The following is a 17,053-nucleotide window of genomic DNA, read 5'->3' as shown; positions in this document are numbered from 1 at the left end:
TTTTTTTGCTCTGTTGTTAATTTTGCGCGCCGTTCCGCGGCGCAGAATCCCATCAGAGCTCGCAAATTTCAAATGAGATTCGTTGTTCATCCATATTTATCAGCGAGTCGGTCCGCCCGCGAGGCGAGCGCTGAAAAATGGCGGGTCTCGAGCAGTAAAAGTACTAGAGGGCAATTAGTCGAGTTAACGCGTGGCTACAAAGTAAAGGTGACTTCACTTTGTAGCCATGCGTATAACCAAGGAAATTTTTGCGTCGCACGCCTACACGCGTGTGAGCGCAGTACCGCGCCACCGACGGTCGCGGCTGTGGCCGATGGGCTATTGTTCGAGAAAATCACGTCGTCGGCACGACCGTTTTCTAATATTTGCCCACTATATCCTTCGGAAGAGCCATAACGCTGAGAGGCGCGCGGATCGAGTTTTGACAGGGTAGTGGCGTGAATTTGGCGTGCGTTGTCGATACGCGCGGCGCGCGGGACTGACGTTATCTGATTTACATCGGGATGTGCCGAAAATGCAGTATGGAAAAACTTTTTCCGTCGTCGTTTGTTTGAGCCTGTGCACGCGGCACGTTTCGTACGCTTTTATTGACGGCGATTGAACGATCGGTTCTCGCGCGCGAGAAATATTTGCTGTTAACGCGTCCCTTCGTGATTTTATACGCAAACAACATTTGTCCAACTGACGGAGGGCTTTCGCTGCATTCCGTCAGTCTCGATTCATTTGTGTAGTTGAAAACGCTGCAGCATTTACACGGTGCCAAACGTTAAATTGCGTTCGGTATAATAGTTAAACGTTCCGAGCTTACCGTAAAATCGTTTTAATTGGGAGAAAAGTCACGTTTATTAATGTAACATACAACTTGACTCACGTTTGAACTCACGCAGGCTGCCGGTTGAACGCGCCGAACACGAATGCCATTCAATAAATGAATTTCAAGGCTTGGATTTGAATGAACGCAATATCGAGTGTGAGCTTCGCAACAGTAAGTAATTAATGCTTTTGGAAACTCGTCGGCAACATAAGCTCGAAAGCAGAAACGAAAAAGAGGCAAAACTGATTTGGTAGTTTGATGCGCGTGCGACGCTGGCGGAGACAGTCGCGAAAAATTAGCCTTGTCGAATGGACGTCGCATTAGAAAGAAAGAGAGATAAAGTATCGATCGATATATATCGCGGCCTCGATATTCTCTCGCATCTCTAGTGCTAGCCATTTAAATTCCAGGCCTACACTTTCGCCAACAGCCTTATCGCCTCGGGTGCTTTTCCAGAAATGGACTGTCTGTGGGAGGAGAGACCCGCCAGTCGTTTCCCCCGTCGATCGGAAAGGAAGCTCACTGCTACTATTATACGGTGGAAGCGGCATGTAATGGCAGCTGGTTGCAGCAGAGATCGTGATTTTTGAGCTGATGCTTTCTTCTCTCTTCCCCGGGCCCGGAACGCTCCTCCTCCTCGACAATCGCTGTCTTCTGGTTTCTTCTCCCGGCAGATTTGTCGCCAAATTACAAATTAACGGGTATGCCATCGAAGCGAATACGAGCGAGAGATAAAAAGAGAGATGTACCATTGTAACGCCAGACGTAGAAAGCTTGGAATGCACCGGTTAGCACGAATAATCTAACTTCTCGACTTAAAATCTAAAATCTTAAGATCGGCCGAGCTTTGTCTCTCGCTGTTTTTGCTCTGCTTTGCGGCTCGAACGCGGCTAGAATTCCATCGAGATATCTGTGGCATTTCGAGTATTCCAGCTGCCGTGAAGCTACGGGCGTTATGCGTCCTCTTTTCTTCATTTCGGTCCGAAAACTCCCGAGAGACAATTTACGAAAAACATCCAAGCGTGTTCCGGCCTTTCGGCGCTCCCTCCCTGCTAAATCCCTGGGATTTCCGATGAAGCTTTCGAAAGTTGCGCGCGAGTGGCGGGCGCGTTTCGCCAACCGAGTTAAAAGTTAGTTTACTTTTGTATTTTTAAGTTTACGGCCGGCAATCAAAGTGACTTATTTGGTTCCTTCCGCGGCCGTTGAAAACTTGCAGTTTAAACGCGGTATACCGATTCCAATGGCTTATATTGCCTCGGTACAGCCGAATGCTGTTTTGCTAGGATTATTATTTGATGGCTGTTCGGTGTGATACAGCGCTGCGAAAATAAACCCCCTTCCGTTTGTTGTGTCGATGTTGCGGATTGGTCTAATGTTTTATTGCGATTTTGAAATTCCGACACGGGACTTAATCGCACACTGTCCAACTGCGAATTCTAGTTGAGCTGGTTCGTCAATAAGTTGAAACGATGTATTTTTAATGACTGCGGTTACTTTATTTCACCAAGTTTCGAAATAAAACCAGATCTGCTGTTTGATCACCCGTATGAAAGAAAATATCCATTGCCAGCGCGAAGCCATTAGTAAAACGGAATATCACTTGCCATAAAAAAGCAAAGGAATAGTAGAGCGTAGAAAAGAACGCGGCTCAACTGAGAGAAGAAGCGAGAGAATGTTCCAAGTAATAAATTTTTGGTGTACGATTCGATTTCGTTGTCCACGATGTCTCCCGTGGTAAAGTTTGGCGCGGCAAAGTATTTAAGTACCTGAGCGCGGGCGAGGCAGCGAAAAGTCACGCTAAGGGCACACGTCGGCACTGAGAGCCCCTCGGCCGCCCACCGTAAAGAAACCGATCGACTGCTGCTCCTCGAGTGAAACTCTCGTAATCCGCCGGCCATTCGGGATGTATGCGCGCGTTCGTATTTTTTTCCTTCCTCGCTTTACTTTAAAATCGTGCGAACCAGATGGAAAAGCTTGTGCAGAATACTGGCGAGATGCGCTCGCAAAGTTTTTCCCCGTGGACGTTTTATAAATATAGAAAGTTGGAGGTTTTCTCGCGCGAAAACTGCGGTTGAACTGTATACCTACGGCGGAAGCGGCAAATTGATCGGTGGATTTTTTACGACTGACTGCGCAAATAACAGCCGTCAAGCGCGTTATTGCGCAAACTGCCGATCGAGCAGAAGCACGCTGTCGCACCGTCGCGAGGATTTCCGCATGAAACCAACGCTCGAGTGTATAATTCGTTACGAGCCTCGCAGCCACTATTCGGCATGTGCGCAGCTGTTGACTCTATTAATTAAAATTTCATTTGGCGCGCGGTCCGCCCGAAATTGATTGATAATTCATTTGAGAATCGGCCTCCACTCGCGCGGCGCATCGTCGCCTCGAAAGAAAAACAATTTCGCTCGCGTCGATTGGATTTATCAGTCGAGGCCTCGCGCGTTCTCATTTGTTTGTTTTTCCTTTTCCTACTCTTGCCGTTGCGACGGAAGCAACGCTCTCTCGGCTCTTGTCGCGAGGGAGCTTGCGCGCTTCCACTATATTTACGCTGATTTATGAAGGCAGAGCAGCGGTATACCGGCAGCCCTCGGCGTATTCATAAATCCGTAGGGATGTTTGTGAGCGCGCGCGCGCGCGCGCGAAAGTGCTTCTCTTTTCTTGTACGCGCACTCGACGATCACTTTGATCGAGAATGCACAATATTCGTTCCTCTTCGTAGCAGCGAGGCTGCCGCAGCGCTTTTCCAAGATGTGGCAAAATGTCTTATGCGGCTTTCACTGTTGTCGAGCTTCTTCCACGTTGTCTTTGCGATTGGCCCAAGTTTCATTGCGAATCGATCTGTGCACGCGAAGAGTTTGGATTGCAGACAATAAATTAAATTGCATCGAGGCTCCCTGACGCAAAAACAAACAAGAAATTTAGCTTCGAAAGACGTATCGATACGTAAAAATCGAGAAAATAGAGAGATAAAGGATAAAGCCCGGAGAAGCGCCAAAACCATACTCATGATAAACGACGGATGGACTTTGTGTAGACGAGTATAGAGGGTAAATTGTGGTGAAAGGAAGAGGGGTGTTCCTAACGGTCGTGGCTTTAAATTAAATTGGGCCAAATCGCAAACTTGTCTGTATTTGCCACGCCAAGTTTAATTAACCATTCCCTTGCCAAGAGCAAATGTTTGACTAGGCCAGCAGAACGACTGGCTTCGCCCCGGTATGCTGCCCCCTCTTCCGCCGCTCACGCTCTCTCTCTCGCTCCCGAAATTTCGTTTGGGTAAATAACGCCACGTACATCGCAACTCTGCTGCAGCTCGTCGTGAGTTATAGTTACAGTTTTACACTGGCGTGCGGGAAAGCTCGCGGGCATTTAACGACCAAAAATCCGTAGGCGCTTATCCATCGTCGGTTAATACGATTCTGTACACATCAGCTCGAAAGCGAGCGAACCGTATGAGATTAGTTATTTAGCTGATGGCAATTTGGGCGTCACGAATGGATCGATACACGTATGAGAATTGAGGAAATGACGAGACTCGAGGGGGAAAGCAAGTCTTTCTGTTGTCAGTTTTGATCGAGTGCCTCGACGCCACGTTTGAGAAAGTCGAACGCATGGTCTTTGCGCGCCGAAGCTCGAGGCTATCGCGAAACATAGGTGGTTGAAAGTGCGAGTCAAAGAGCAAAGGAAAGAGCTCGAATAATATAACTCGACAGCTGAATCGCAGCCGTGCGGAGAAAGTCGATCAACGCACGCAAGAGAATATTGTAGAGGCGCTGCTTGAAGGACCATCGTCGCGCCGCGCGGTTCGTTCCGCCGAACGGAAAATTAGGAGATACGAGTATGTCCTCGCGCTGTTCTCCTACGACTATCTCCGCTCAGCAGACGCGCGCTCCAGCGTTTATGTTCGGCTTACTCTGTAGTTTACGATCGCAGCTTTGAGTCCTCGATCGAAAAATATTATACGATATTGAGGCACGTGCCGGCTACTGTACGTATGGACAAGCACAGCGGATTTCATTGCTTGAATTTGTGTTTGGGTCGTTTTTCCGTCTCCCCGCTCGTTTGCTGCGATTCTAAAGTTATAACTTAAGCTCGCAAGGCAATCAATTTAGATTTGAAAGATGAATGGAGAGACGATTGGCAAACAACGAACTTTGGCAAAGCGACTCGAACTGCAGTTCATCTTCTGATCCATCGGCGATTACTTTTTACGCTGCAGTTGTCGAGGCTCTCGTTAAATATGCGTACAGTTTCATGCGAAAAACTTGGAAAATCCAAGCGCGCTCGCTTTGCGATCATTTGCCACTCCATTTCCCGATAAATTTGTTTGTCCCGAACAAATAATTGAGCGTCGATCGGGTGCACGACTGAAATGAAATCGACGCGTTGTGTCGGCTTATGCGAATCGCAAGAGGCGCGCGTGCAAGCGAAGCTAAAATAGCGAAGCAAATCAAACACTGCGCTGCTTTGGCTTTGAAGGCTGCTAACCGCGCGGATCGTTTGAGCAGAACGCACTGCCCAGGTAGATGTAGCGGAGCGACGCGCAGGTTAGAATTGATCAATTATTCATTGAGGTTCGGCTAGCTGGTTAAACTCTCGAAAGCAGCTGCGCGGCCCGGCTCCAATTGATTTCGCACGACTCGGTACTGCTTTCCCCTGCCAAGCAATGCTCGCTCGTTTATTCTCGTTCGTTTGCTGGGCTGTAGAGCGTTGAGCTTGCAGATGCAAGAGAGTATCATATTGCGCATTCAATGACTGCTCGATTTCTTCGAGCACGCTACAAAGACAAACGGTGCTACTTTGATCCTTCCAAGTTACCTAATAGCGATAAAAATTCAAGGTCTTAAATACCTTTTTAATAACGAGCTTGTGCTTGGAAATTCAAGCTTGCTTGGACTTGGTTCGGTCGAGCTTCAGTCTGAGCCGCGCGAGCTTCCCAAGTATTTCTGAAGCCTATCACGGTGATTAACTTGTTTCAATTCAACATTTCTTTGTATAAATATGATGGAATTATTAGACTTACTTTAAGAATTATTTTTAGAGCGTAATTAAAAATCATATTAACCAGCTAACGCATACCGGTTAACCTGGCGTATAAAACGAAATTATCACATAAGCATTACACACTTGACGTTGCAAGCGAGCGATAAAAAATATAAACGCAAAATTGACTACCATCGTAGGATCTTCAGCGTAGCAAATAAAGGCAAAAAAAATTTAATACAGCTTTATTATCGACGCACAGGAGACATTTAACGAGGCGAACGTAGAGGGTGCACATCTAAAATTAATTTAGCTGCGGGGGTTTCGTAATTTTTTATCGTCTATTCTACTATTAAGACAACGGCCAACAGCACTAGCGGCAAGCTGCTTTTACGATGGTTTTGCTTAATAACGCACGTGGACGATTAATTAAAATTTACTCGCGACGCCCGAGCATTACTCGGCGATCTTGTATTTCGGCTGCAGATCGAATCGGCGTCGAGCGCAGCGTGCCTGCCTTAAATTTATTATCGCGAGAGGTGGTCGCGTTTGTTGTTTCACGCGCTCACGGATAATGCCAGCACAGAGAAAATAAAAGTAGGCACACGGTTGATCAGTAATCGAGGGATAATTTGCTCTCGAGTCCAATGATTCTTCTTACTGCTATTAACGCACGAGAAAATTAATTTGATGGTGTTTGTAGGAAATGATTCCTTTCAACGAGCTTCACAAGATTTCTCAAATCGCGTACATTTTGGAATGCATCGACATAAAAATTATGGGATGATTTGCACGCCGACTAACATTCGGGAATGCAGGTTTGAAGCGATATTCGAACCGTTAGCTGAATAATGTCAAAATAATCGTAATTTGTTCTTGCGTCACATTTGGACAGCAGTGCATGTGCAGGATCGGTAAAAATATATATTCAAAGCACCGATCCGTAGCAACGAGATTACCGGCACGCGACAGGAGGTCGTTAAATTAGTGGCGAATCCGGGATTTCGTCGAGCCTGCAGAAGGGCAGATATCTACGGGGATAAAACGCCGCAGCCTTTCGAGGAAGTCGTTCTCCTCGAGTATACCTCGAGAGGTAGCTTCTAGTGCTACCAGCACTGTATCGGCACTCTACGAAGCGGCAGTGCCGGCGCCATTCGCTCAGATGACGAGGATAGAAGAGAACGAGTATCGAGTTATATTCGCATGACATGTTTGGTGAGAGTTTGATTCTCTCTGCTACGCCCTTCGTTTGGTTTTGCTTACATATATGTATATCGATGATTTTTCTCTTTCATCGGCAGCTGCGTATTATGGAGATGTAGGCAGTGAACGAAATCTGTACTTCTGGAATTTCATAAAAGAAAGAAAAGCGAGGGAATGGAATTCGATTTTCGAAAAATCAAGGTTGGAAACTACGAATCGGATAAGCCAGACCGAACTGAATCAATACAATCCACGTCGATTCGAAGACGAACCCTAATTTCCTTTCACTTCGAAAAACTTTAAATCGTGATTTCGCTCGCCGTTCGTCTGCTTATTTGAAAAACCAAACGTTTGGGCGATCGATAATCGCAAATAAACAGAAAAAAAGAGGACAGCTTTTACCGTCAGAAATCGAAGAAAACAGGAAGTAAATTAAAGGCAAGAAGCAAACAGTTACACAGAAAAGAGCAAGAGAGAGAAAGAGAGAGAGAGAACAGTAGCAATGCATGCACCTTCGCATAATGGAGAAAATTCCAATTCACGTGCGGTGTGCGCGATAAGAAAGGTAATCCTTTTCTTGACTGCTGCTGTTCGGCAGAGAGCGAAGCAAACGCTTGTCGCGAGATATAGGAAAACCGAGGCTCTGGTCTCGATGCTGCTGCATCTTCGGATTCACTGTCTAATTTTTGCCCAAGTCTTGCAAACAACAACTTTTCTTCTCTTTCAAATGATGTAAGTGACGTGCGATTATTCTTGTGGCACGACGGGTCAGGGACAAGTAGAAAAGCCGCGGAAATCGAATCAAAAATTAGCGATGTTGTGCTTGAGCGTCATAAAAAATAAAATCTTAATGTCGAATGAATTAACTTTGCTCAACAGACTTGAGCTAGCGAAAGAAAAAACAAATCGAGTTTATTTTTTCGTTGTTCCATAAGCAGCACGCCTGAGTTTTCGCAAACAAGTGCCTGAGCTATATGCTCGAGAGAAGCCTTCGCGATAAAAAAAAAGAAAAAAAGAAAAGAAAAAAAAGTAAAGTAAATACCCTCAGCACAGTAAATAACGTCGCACGAGCTCAGCCACAGGGGCCGAGTGAGAGAAGAAGGAAGGGTGAAAAAGGAAAAGCTGCCACGATGAGCTCAGCCGTTGGAAAGCGGATATGGAAACTTGAAAATCGCGCTATAGCGTTGTACTCTTCGAGGAGCTGCTGTAGTCAGGGCTTCACGCTAGCGCGAACACTAATTTCTTATCTGACCGCACAGATTAGACCGGTCACGAGCGCGCACCGGCCAGCCAACCGGGTTTATCGATCCCTTTAATCGGCCCCATTCAATTGAATATTTTCATGTGCGTGCTCCTCTACTCATATTTTATCGAGATTATTCGATGCCCCTTGCAAATTAGACTTACTTATTTTCTTCCCCCGAGACCCCTCAAGTGTTTTTTTATCCTACTCGGGATAAGATGCAAACTTTTGCCAACTCGATTGACGCTGCGCAACGCAAACTTTTATTAGCCGTTGTGTAAATTAGTGACTCCGAGTAAGCTTGCACCTCGCAGAGCCACTGGCGGATTATTTGTTTTCAAGTCGATAAGAAATGCATAATGTTAAAAACGTTTGCCAGGCGCAGCCCATTAGAAAACAAAAAAGAAGGAGAAGGAAAGGATTAGATCGAAATCCCGGAGTAATACTTTCAACTCTCCATTATTCTCGTTCTCAAGCTTAAGCGTCGCAAAAACACGGGAGCGAAAGCTTTTTACGTCTCATTTTCGATCGCATTACCCGCGAGAGGAGCACACCGCCTCGAGGAAAGAATTCCAGTTCGCATTTAATTCGCCTTGAGCGAGCTGATTGAGATAATACCGCAGCTCTCTGCCGAGAGAGAGAAAGAGAGAAACGGAGCGCTCGAAAACGTCGTCGGCAAATGTGCCACGCTGCAGGCATTCGCAGTTAAGAAATCCAACATTTCAATCTTGTTCTTGCCGTAGCCACTGCTGATATTATGTCAATGTTGTATTCGATCACGATTGAATAATAGCCGCGAACGTTGGTGAGTCAACGAGTGTCAATAGCAAAAATGTCGCTACGTGCGATTCGAAAGTGACTGCAAATGAGAAATCTTTCATGAATGCTACCTGATGTCGACATCGCAAAAAGCGTTCTCATCCTCGCGCTGGCATTTCAGTTGGGCGAGGAAATCACTTGTTACCGAAACGTGGCTTGAAATTTTAGTGTCGTACCGTATCGCGAGTTGCATCGTTTTTTCACCAACTACTTTAACTACTTCCCGATTCTGCTTGCGGCGATTTCCGTTGGATCGGCGATGGAACATCGTAGCGCGAAATTGTTACGGGGGAAAAATAAGCGATATTGTCCACAGAGAGCCAGTAACGGCTCTTTTAAAATTCGCCAATAAAATGTTGATAACGTAATCCGCGTATTTCTCGCACGGAACATTTGGAAATGTCGAACAACGCGCGCGCGCCACGCGGAAGTATTAAACTCTCTCGCTTGCGGGCGGGCTATAGTGAAATTTGGAATGTCCGAAATGGAAAGTTCAATATTTGAAACTCCATCAATCATAGACAGATCACGCGTAACGCAGGCTGGCTCGTAAATCAAGCCAAATTTTCGCACGCGTTCGCGAATTTCTCGATTTCGTTCTGCATTGTCTCGTCGGTAATTGGAAGGTCGGTAAATTAGCACGGCAAATAAAAAGATAAAAGTCACGAGGCCTTCATCCAATTACCATGACACGCGGGCTTGCCCGCAAATCCTATGGCGACTCCGTCGCTGTCGTCTCCCAAAGAGTTAGTCTAAATGCAACGACGATTCGGATTTACGTATACACGCTTGGGACGTCCTTCACTTGGCAATTGCCATTCACAGATCTGCGCCAGCTGGATTCTCGACTCGAGCTGAATTTCAAAGATGGAATATTTCACGGATTCCAGATGCAAGGGTGCATTTACGTAAACTCCAAGTATGAATCGGAACAGTTAATTTGCCCAATCGTCAAGTGGTAAAACTGAAAGGCAGCAAGGCATTGGTTGGTCGGAAAAACAAAATACAGTTCGCCTGCGGTCAAGAAAAAAATAGCAGCAGTTTCGATCAGTGAGCGGTGAAAAATCGCTAAATATCTGCTGCGGCCAATTACCATAAAGCTCGGCCGAGCCTCTAACTAGGCAAAAATCGAAAACAAACGGCCTGTGTATAACGAAGTTCTCCAATTCAATTGGTAGCTTCAAAGTCTGCGCTGAATAATACAACTTTTTAAGGAACTCCGTGATCTTGCAACGGTCCGGAAAACCGATGTGCTTTCGATGCGCCAATTGGTTTTCGTTTAATTTGGGCACTCGATCGGATCTCGTTCAAAGTATCTTCCTTTGTCGAGCTAGAACAGCCATAAATAAGTAATGCTCCCAATCCATCAATTTAACGCGTACGCAACTACGCATTGTATTGGCTTTTCTAACGATCAAATGGAATTGCATTTTTCTTCGTTCATTCAATTTTTCTAAAATTACTTACTTAGTAATCCTACATCCACGAGTCAATACATCGTTAAACGCTCTTTTCCACCTTGTACAAAGATCATTTTTCAAGTTGGACGCAGTTTTTTTTTATCGATGTCTTCCAGACAGGATATTGCTGTTGCTGCGCGACGCGGTGGCACTTGACGTTCTTTATTCGATTTTGTATCAGTTAAGCGTCAACGTCATTTTTTGAAAAATTCTCTCTCGCGTAGCGCAAGTCACGTCGAAGTTTGTCCCCGATAAAATTCTAAAAATACTTCAATATAAAATACGATCGTGAACATTCTTGCAAAAAAAAAAAAAAATTGGAAAAATTCCAGAGAAAAAACGTTCTTTGTATTACGGTACTGTCGAATCATGCCTTACACTTTTTTCGCTGTTTTCGCTGGAATGACGGACCTGCAAGGTTTAATAACAAAAGCATGAAGCTCTCCTAGATGTCAAATATACAAATATGACTCTCTCGACGTTCAATATTTAGCAGAAGAGACTGTTTTTAGTACGGCCTCGTAAAAAAAAAAAACAAGAAGTCCATATAGAGCCGTACAACATTGATCCTCGCTGCCTACTTGATAACCACACAAGTTGCCCGTATATTCGGTTTACCGGAATAAATTATTCGATTTCGTTACTCGATTCACGTTTGCTTTTTTTTTTCTTCCGTGTAACTGTAGACACGTCGACGTGGAGGAACAATCGAACCTGAGATGAATTATTTTTTGTTCACAGAGAATTAAAAATTGGCGCGAGAAAAGTTTATCAAACTTGAGAATAAATATGTGCTAACCGTGTTGTTAATACTGTTTTGCCGGTGAAGCGCCGACAAGAGATAATAGAAGTTTCAGCGAGCGTTGCGCGCCATTTTCTATGACAGTTTCCGAATACCCCAAAATACGCTCCCAAAGTTTCGATACGCTGTAACCCGTGCGAGATAAGAACCTAGTCACTTAAGTTTTCATGTAATACGCGTGCAGCGCTGACAAGTTTAATCTTTCAAATGGAGTGCATCTAAGTTACTTTAAATAGTAATTATATTGATGGGTAACAATTTCAGCTGGCAACTCGTATTTACAGACTAAATGTCTTTGAGCATTTCATGGATTGATTCTGGCTTATTATTTGTGTAAAGTTGCTTGAGCGCACGTTAAAAACTAACTTGGAAGAGATCTAAACGAATGTTACAAGTAATCAACAAGTACAATTGCACCTCTGCGAATCTCGGTAATGAAGTAATGAATAAACAAGTTTAAATTAAAAGACGAGCGATTGATCGTTAACTAAGCAAAGATCTTCGACAAGGCATTCGAGTGGAATTCTAAATACACGTATTCCGTTACGTATGCGTCAAAACGTACGCACTCGATTGCCATCCATCACTGAGTCGAGAGAGAAAAAAGAAACGCCATTAATCCGTAACAACCTTGTTATCTCGTTCGTAATAGCACTCGCCACGACGACGACGACGACGACGACGACGACGACGACGACGACAACGACGGGCTCAAATTGAAGCTTTGAAGCGCAACAAAAAAATAAAATAAAAGATAGCTTCAACTCAATCTCGCTTTTTCGCGAGAAGTCTCGAGAGCTAGCTGGAAAACTCCGAACCAGCGCGCTACGCGCGGATCGATTATTATTAGTGAAGTCGACGCGGCTGCAAGACCCACGCTCATAGAACACGCTCTCTTACAAGCCCTGCTCCGACGATACCCTTTTTTTCCTTCCGCCGAGTCCTTTCCTACCTTTCGGCAATTGCTTTTTCACTCAAAGTGCGCATCCCGCGATGATTTATCAAATCGATGCTCAATGGGAGACCAAGCGTTTTTTAAAGAAACCGTTAGTTTTATCAAAGCTTGTCCTGACGTTCACTTTCGGTAGTGTCTTCATTTGGTTTCATAGCGAAAATAATAATCATATGAGCCTTGAATACACTTTTTTTTCAATCAAAGCAGCTCATCGTTCATCATATAATCGTAACTCAAAAAAAACACACATACACGCGCACACACAAGTCCGGAAACGCGCAGATGCATTACATGATTGAAACACTGTACACGCGTGATCCATTAGAGAAACTCACCTATATTTCGTCGTCGGGAAATTGACCAAACTGGAAGTTTACGCAGCTCTCGGTGATGTAAAATCCCGTCCCCATGTACAATTTCACTAACGGATTGACGGTGTCGGTCCCACTGCGTCGAAGATTGGACGGCTTTGTTTTGTCATCGAACTTAGAAGAGGACGAGCGAGAGAGAGAAAGAGAGAGAGAGAAGCCAAACACAAGTCTTGTGTATAGTTCGTACTTTGATTTGAAATATCTTTCGTTGCAGAGTTAACGGGTCAGGGTTACTGTGTTAGTTTATCGCTGCTTCCGACTAAATAATGACTTTTCTATTATAGATTTCGGGCATTAATGGTCAGAATTCAACGGAATATAATCATTTCATTTTATATTTGCTTGTTATTGTTTGCTATAGCATTTTTCGATGGAGTAAATAAAATATTCGACGGAGGAAATATCCATCAGATCCAAATGTACTTGTAACTAATAGAATTTATTTTTCAAACTGAGTACTAAGACGTCAAACTTAAAATAACCAATGGTGATATCAATGATTAATCCCCTGATCCTATCTTAAGAAAATTATGAGTTGCCGACACCCAGCATTGTGATTGGTTGATGCTAAAACAGATATGACGTTATGTTTTGAAATTATCAGTAAAAATCATTTTAACCATTTGTGATACTTAAATTAATATTGCGGTGTTAAAATTTGGTAAAAAGAGAATGAAACTGAGTAGAATAAAAAAGACGAAAATACATTTTTATCTTCAATACATTGTAAATTAAAAAGTATGCGAGTAATGGAAACTAATTATTAGAATATTTAGCCCATTATAATTAAAAAATATTCACGGATATTTTTATAGAAGCAGCAAAAATCATACGATGTTAAATGTATTATTCATACTAATATAAATATGTAAAGTTTAGTGTTGTCTCATAGTATAATAGCTTTATCAATCGTAGTTTGAATTAATCTTTTAGATAATTTTTCCGATATATCTTGAAATGAGTAAAAGTTTATCGGTTTTTTTTGTGAAAAAATAGGCGCAAGTTATATTTTTATTCATCAATGAATATTGATGTTTACAGTGTATTTTAAACAGCATCATTTATTCGTGCCCATTAGAATCTCCAAGTTGGCACACAAAAGATTCAAATAATGTAATAAATAAAAGAAAAATTTGAAAGAAAAAGCGCGCTTTGCGTGCTAAATAACACTGGTAGGCTAAAATGATGATTGTAGCATCGCAGATGTGGAATACTAACGAAGCATTTTAACGGTTATCCATCATCATCGAATGGCAAAACACGACAGAATATAAGTATTTTATCGAACGCAAGCCCTTGTCAACCAAGCCATAGTCGTTAAAGCAGAAGCCGTGACACGGGCGATCCGCAAACAGACTTGCGCGGCAACGGCGACGACTTGGGCGTTTCTTCGTGGTGGCATGGCTCGCTTTCAAGCCGCATATACGCGCGCGCACTGCCGAAGAGTACGTGTGCAAACACAGCTAGCAAAGGCTCGCGATATCCGGTGAATCGCAATTGTATACACAGTGCCTTATTCGCGTGTTGACCAGAGCAGCAGCGAGCCACGCCAAACAGACACACGAGCGATGTTTATTCAGGCAGCTCGCGTCACATTGAGCTCCTCTCTCTCGCTCTCGTTCTCTGTCCAGCCGGATGTGCGTCAGTTCCGGAAGCGCGATCTCCACGGACCTAGTGCTGCTCTGGCGCGTGGGTCCCGCCCGTGGATCTGTTATCATAGCCGTAATCAGAGCCGCGTCGATGGCGTTCGCTCGATCGTCATTTCTTTCGTCGTTCGTTGCTCGTCCGGGGTACTTCCGCACGAGCGGCAAGTGCCAACAAACTCGGTCTCGCCTCTCCGGGAACCGGCCGAAACTTGGCAGCGCGACGAGCTGCCTCGAATTTCGAAATCCGCCGTCGCGAAACTCGCGGGGCAAGATTGCTCGGCGAGTCCTGTGAGACTCGAGCGCCAAAAGTGGCGCGCAAGTTGCTCGGTAATCGCGTCGGGCTATTATAAATAAAGTTGGCGCCCGCGAGCCACCCGGAGAGGGCCAAGTTTTGCTAGGCGTTGACCAGCTATTTCCGCGGCGAAGCGGCTGCGCCGCGCGCGTAGCTCAACTTCGCAGCCGAACCACTAATTGCCATTGCGCGCGGCTGCCGCCTTCGGTCAACGGGCGGACCGTTCGCTTCGTCGCCTCGCGTTCGGCGTCGAGGGCGCGATCCAGCGCGCAAAAGCCACGCGTCGCCGCGCCCTCCGAGTCCCAAGACAACGTTCTCTTGGCTCGTGTCGCGCGCAGAGCCGTCAGGCTCGTCCGCGCGGCGCGGCCGTTCTGCGCCGTCCTCGCTGCCGTTCGCTCGATAATTCCCGCTCGGCCGACGGTTTTTCGGCGTGCGCGCGCGCACGCACGCGCGCCAGCGCAGTCATCAGCATAACGAGAGTTGCGGCTGGCGATAATTTAATCGGCGTAATCGCGTACAACGCAGCGCTCAACGGCCCAATGTTGACGTAATTGCGTTTGCATATCAGTAGGCCGGCTAGCCGCAGTCGTCCGCCTCGAGTTCTGCAAGTTTCGGGCGTCGCCCAGCACGGTCCTGCCGTCCTGTCACTCTCCCTGTGTGTTGCCCCAAGTGCGTGCAAATGCGTTTCGGGCTGTGTCCGTCCGTGGCGATATCTCCGGACGACTCGATCATGCCAGCTTTATTGACTTCCGGATGTTACGGGAAACAGTGCGATATATACACTGATTTACTCTCCGCTCTTCCGTTGTTAATATCTATTTATTCGGTTTTTTCCTTTCTTTACACAATCGCCGATTATACTTTCGCTAGTGACGTTTAGTGCGCATCGCGCAATCTTTTTCTTGCGAATATAGGTCAAAGCTTTTATTGGCGAAATTGAAAATTCGAAAATTCAGTATACGTTAAATATTCTTTTGATTTCATATCTTCGGTGATATTATTTATTGGTAGCAGTTACGTTGATTCTCGTGATTTGAAAATGTTATCAACGAAGTTTTAAGTCTTTATCATCCCAAGTTCCGTGTGAAAAAATTATCATTCAAAAGTTGAAATAATTATTCTATAGGGGTATCAGTTGGTCGTTATTTTGAGGTTAATATGATTAAAGCAGCCAATTCGTTTTAATACAACTATACTGATACACTTTTCGAACGTTTAATCGTCTACGAAAATCTGCAGTAATCTTTCATAAGCGTACACAACGTATACTATCACATAAGAACTGATCACGTGACAATCAGATCACGAATACACTGACTTTGTCACATGACTTTGTCAGGTCCTCTTTTTAATCTCATACTGCGAGTCGAGTGAAGAGTCAACGTGAGGCCTCGATACTACAAACATTAATTTGGATCATAACAGCATGAAATAGCAAATAAACGCCCGTATGGACTTTTCCCGCAGCATCGCGCTCGACGTCGAAACAAATGCTTGAAAAAAATGCAGCAGCGAAAGCGCGAAAATTCATTAATGCGCGGGCGTGCTCGAGATGTGTACAAAAGCGGCGTTTCATTTAGCGCGATAATTAGCGACTATATTGATTGGTGTGACGCGCGCGGGCAAGTTCGTTTCCCAGTGAGCCAATAAACTCAGCGACTGTTATTGGACCGTTGTTTCTCTCTGTCTGTCTGTCTGTCTGTCTCTCTCTCCCTCTCGTTTTCGTAATGGCGCGGTCTAATTTGTTTTTTACGACCAAGTTGGCGAGTCATTTAAGTATCCGTATTGACGAATTGCGCTTACGGTGATTACGTCGCCAATTGCTTCGCGCGATCCACGCTTGGGTGGTGGTTCGCGAACGAGTGAGCTCCTTGGCATATTTTTTTTTTTTTTTTTTTTCATATTTATTTTGTCGAGTCCGCTCAGTAATCGAGCTAATTTTTATAACGCGGGCACGAACGCGAATTCGGTTAACGATTCCTGATAATTAATTGCACGCCGTATATAACGTTGCTTATAACGAATCGGCCATTCGTGCTCCTGCGACGTGGAAAACGCATCGTTTCGCAACGCATGACAAAACGCTCGCGTTGGCCGTCGCGTTGTTTTCTTTTCACGAGAGCAAGGCATATCGCGAGCGAAAAGCGCACGAGGAGTGGAGCGTCGCGCCGGGGCTGCGGCACTTCGCGCGGTACGTGCGCGCAAGATATCGTAGCAGCAGCCGGCCATAGTTGCAGCTCCGATACGGTCTATTGAACGCCGATGAATTTGGCGCGAAGCTCAATTTAACGCCAATGTATTAGCCGACGGCCGCGATAGCAGCCTACCCCCGTATATACATACGCTTGATTGACCTTCTTTGTTCTTTTTTTCTTTTGGCCGGTCGGCGAAGCTACTCCGCGTGGACCGAGAGCCAGGGGGAGTTTGTAAATAGCTTTGAGCCTGGGCTCTCTTTTCAATTTGTT

The 17,053-nt window shown here is 45.1% G+C and overlaps 1 protein-coding gene across 9 annotated transcripts in view; it reads left to right on the top strand.

The window, feature by feature from the left end:
* Positions 1-17,053, top strand: part of LOC131671082 (cyclic nucleotide-gated cation channel alpha-3) — a 131,316-nt gene that overhangs the window by 37,763 nt on the left and 76,500 nt on the right. Inside the window, exon 2 of one of the 9 annotated variants that reach the window (XM_058947242.1) lies at positions 1,271-1,515. The exons of the other annotated variants lie outside the window; for them this stretch is intronic. The gene's annotated coding sequence lies outside the window, so the exon portion shown is untranslated. The remainder of the gene's footprint in view (positions 1-1,270; positions 1,516-17,053) is intronic. 9 annotated transcript variants of the gene reach the window in all.

This window comes from Phymastichus coffea, unplaced genomic scaffold (assembly GCF_024137745.1).
Source record: "Phymastichus coffea isolate CEN01 unplaced genomic scaffold, Cenicafe_Pcof_1.1 PCOF00119, whole genome shotgun sequence".
Classification (NCBI taxonomy): domain Eukaryota; kingdom Metazoa; phylum Arthropoda; class Insecta; order Hymenoptera; family Eulophidae; genus Phymastichus; species Phymastichus coffea.
This window is presented reverse-complemented; position numbering and strand designations above follow the sequence as displayed.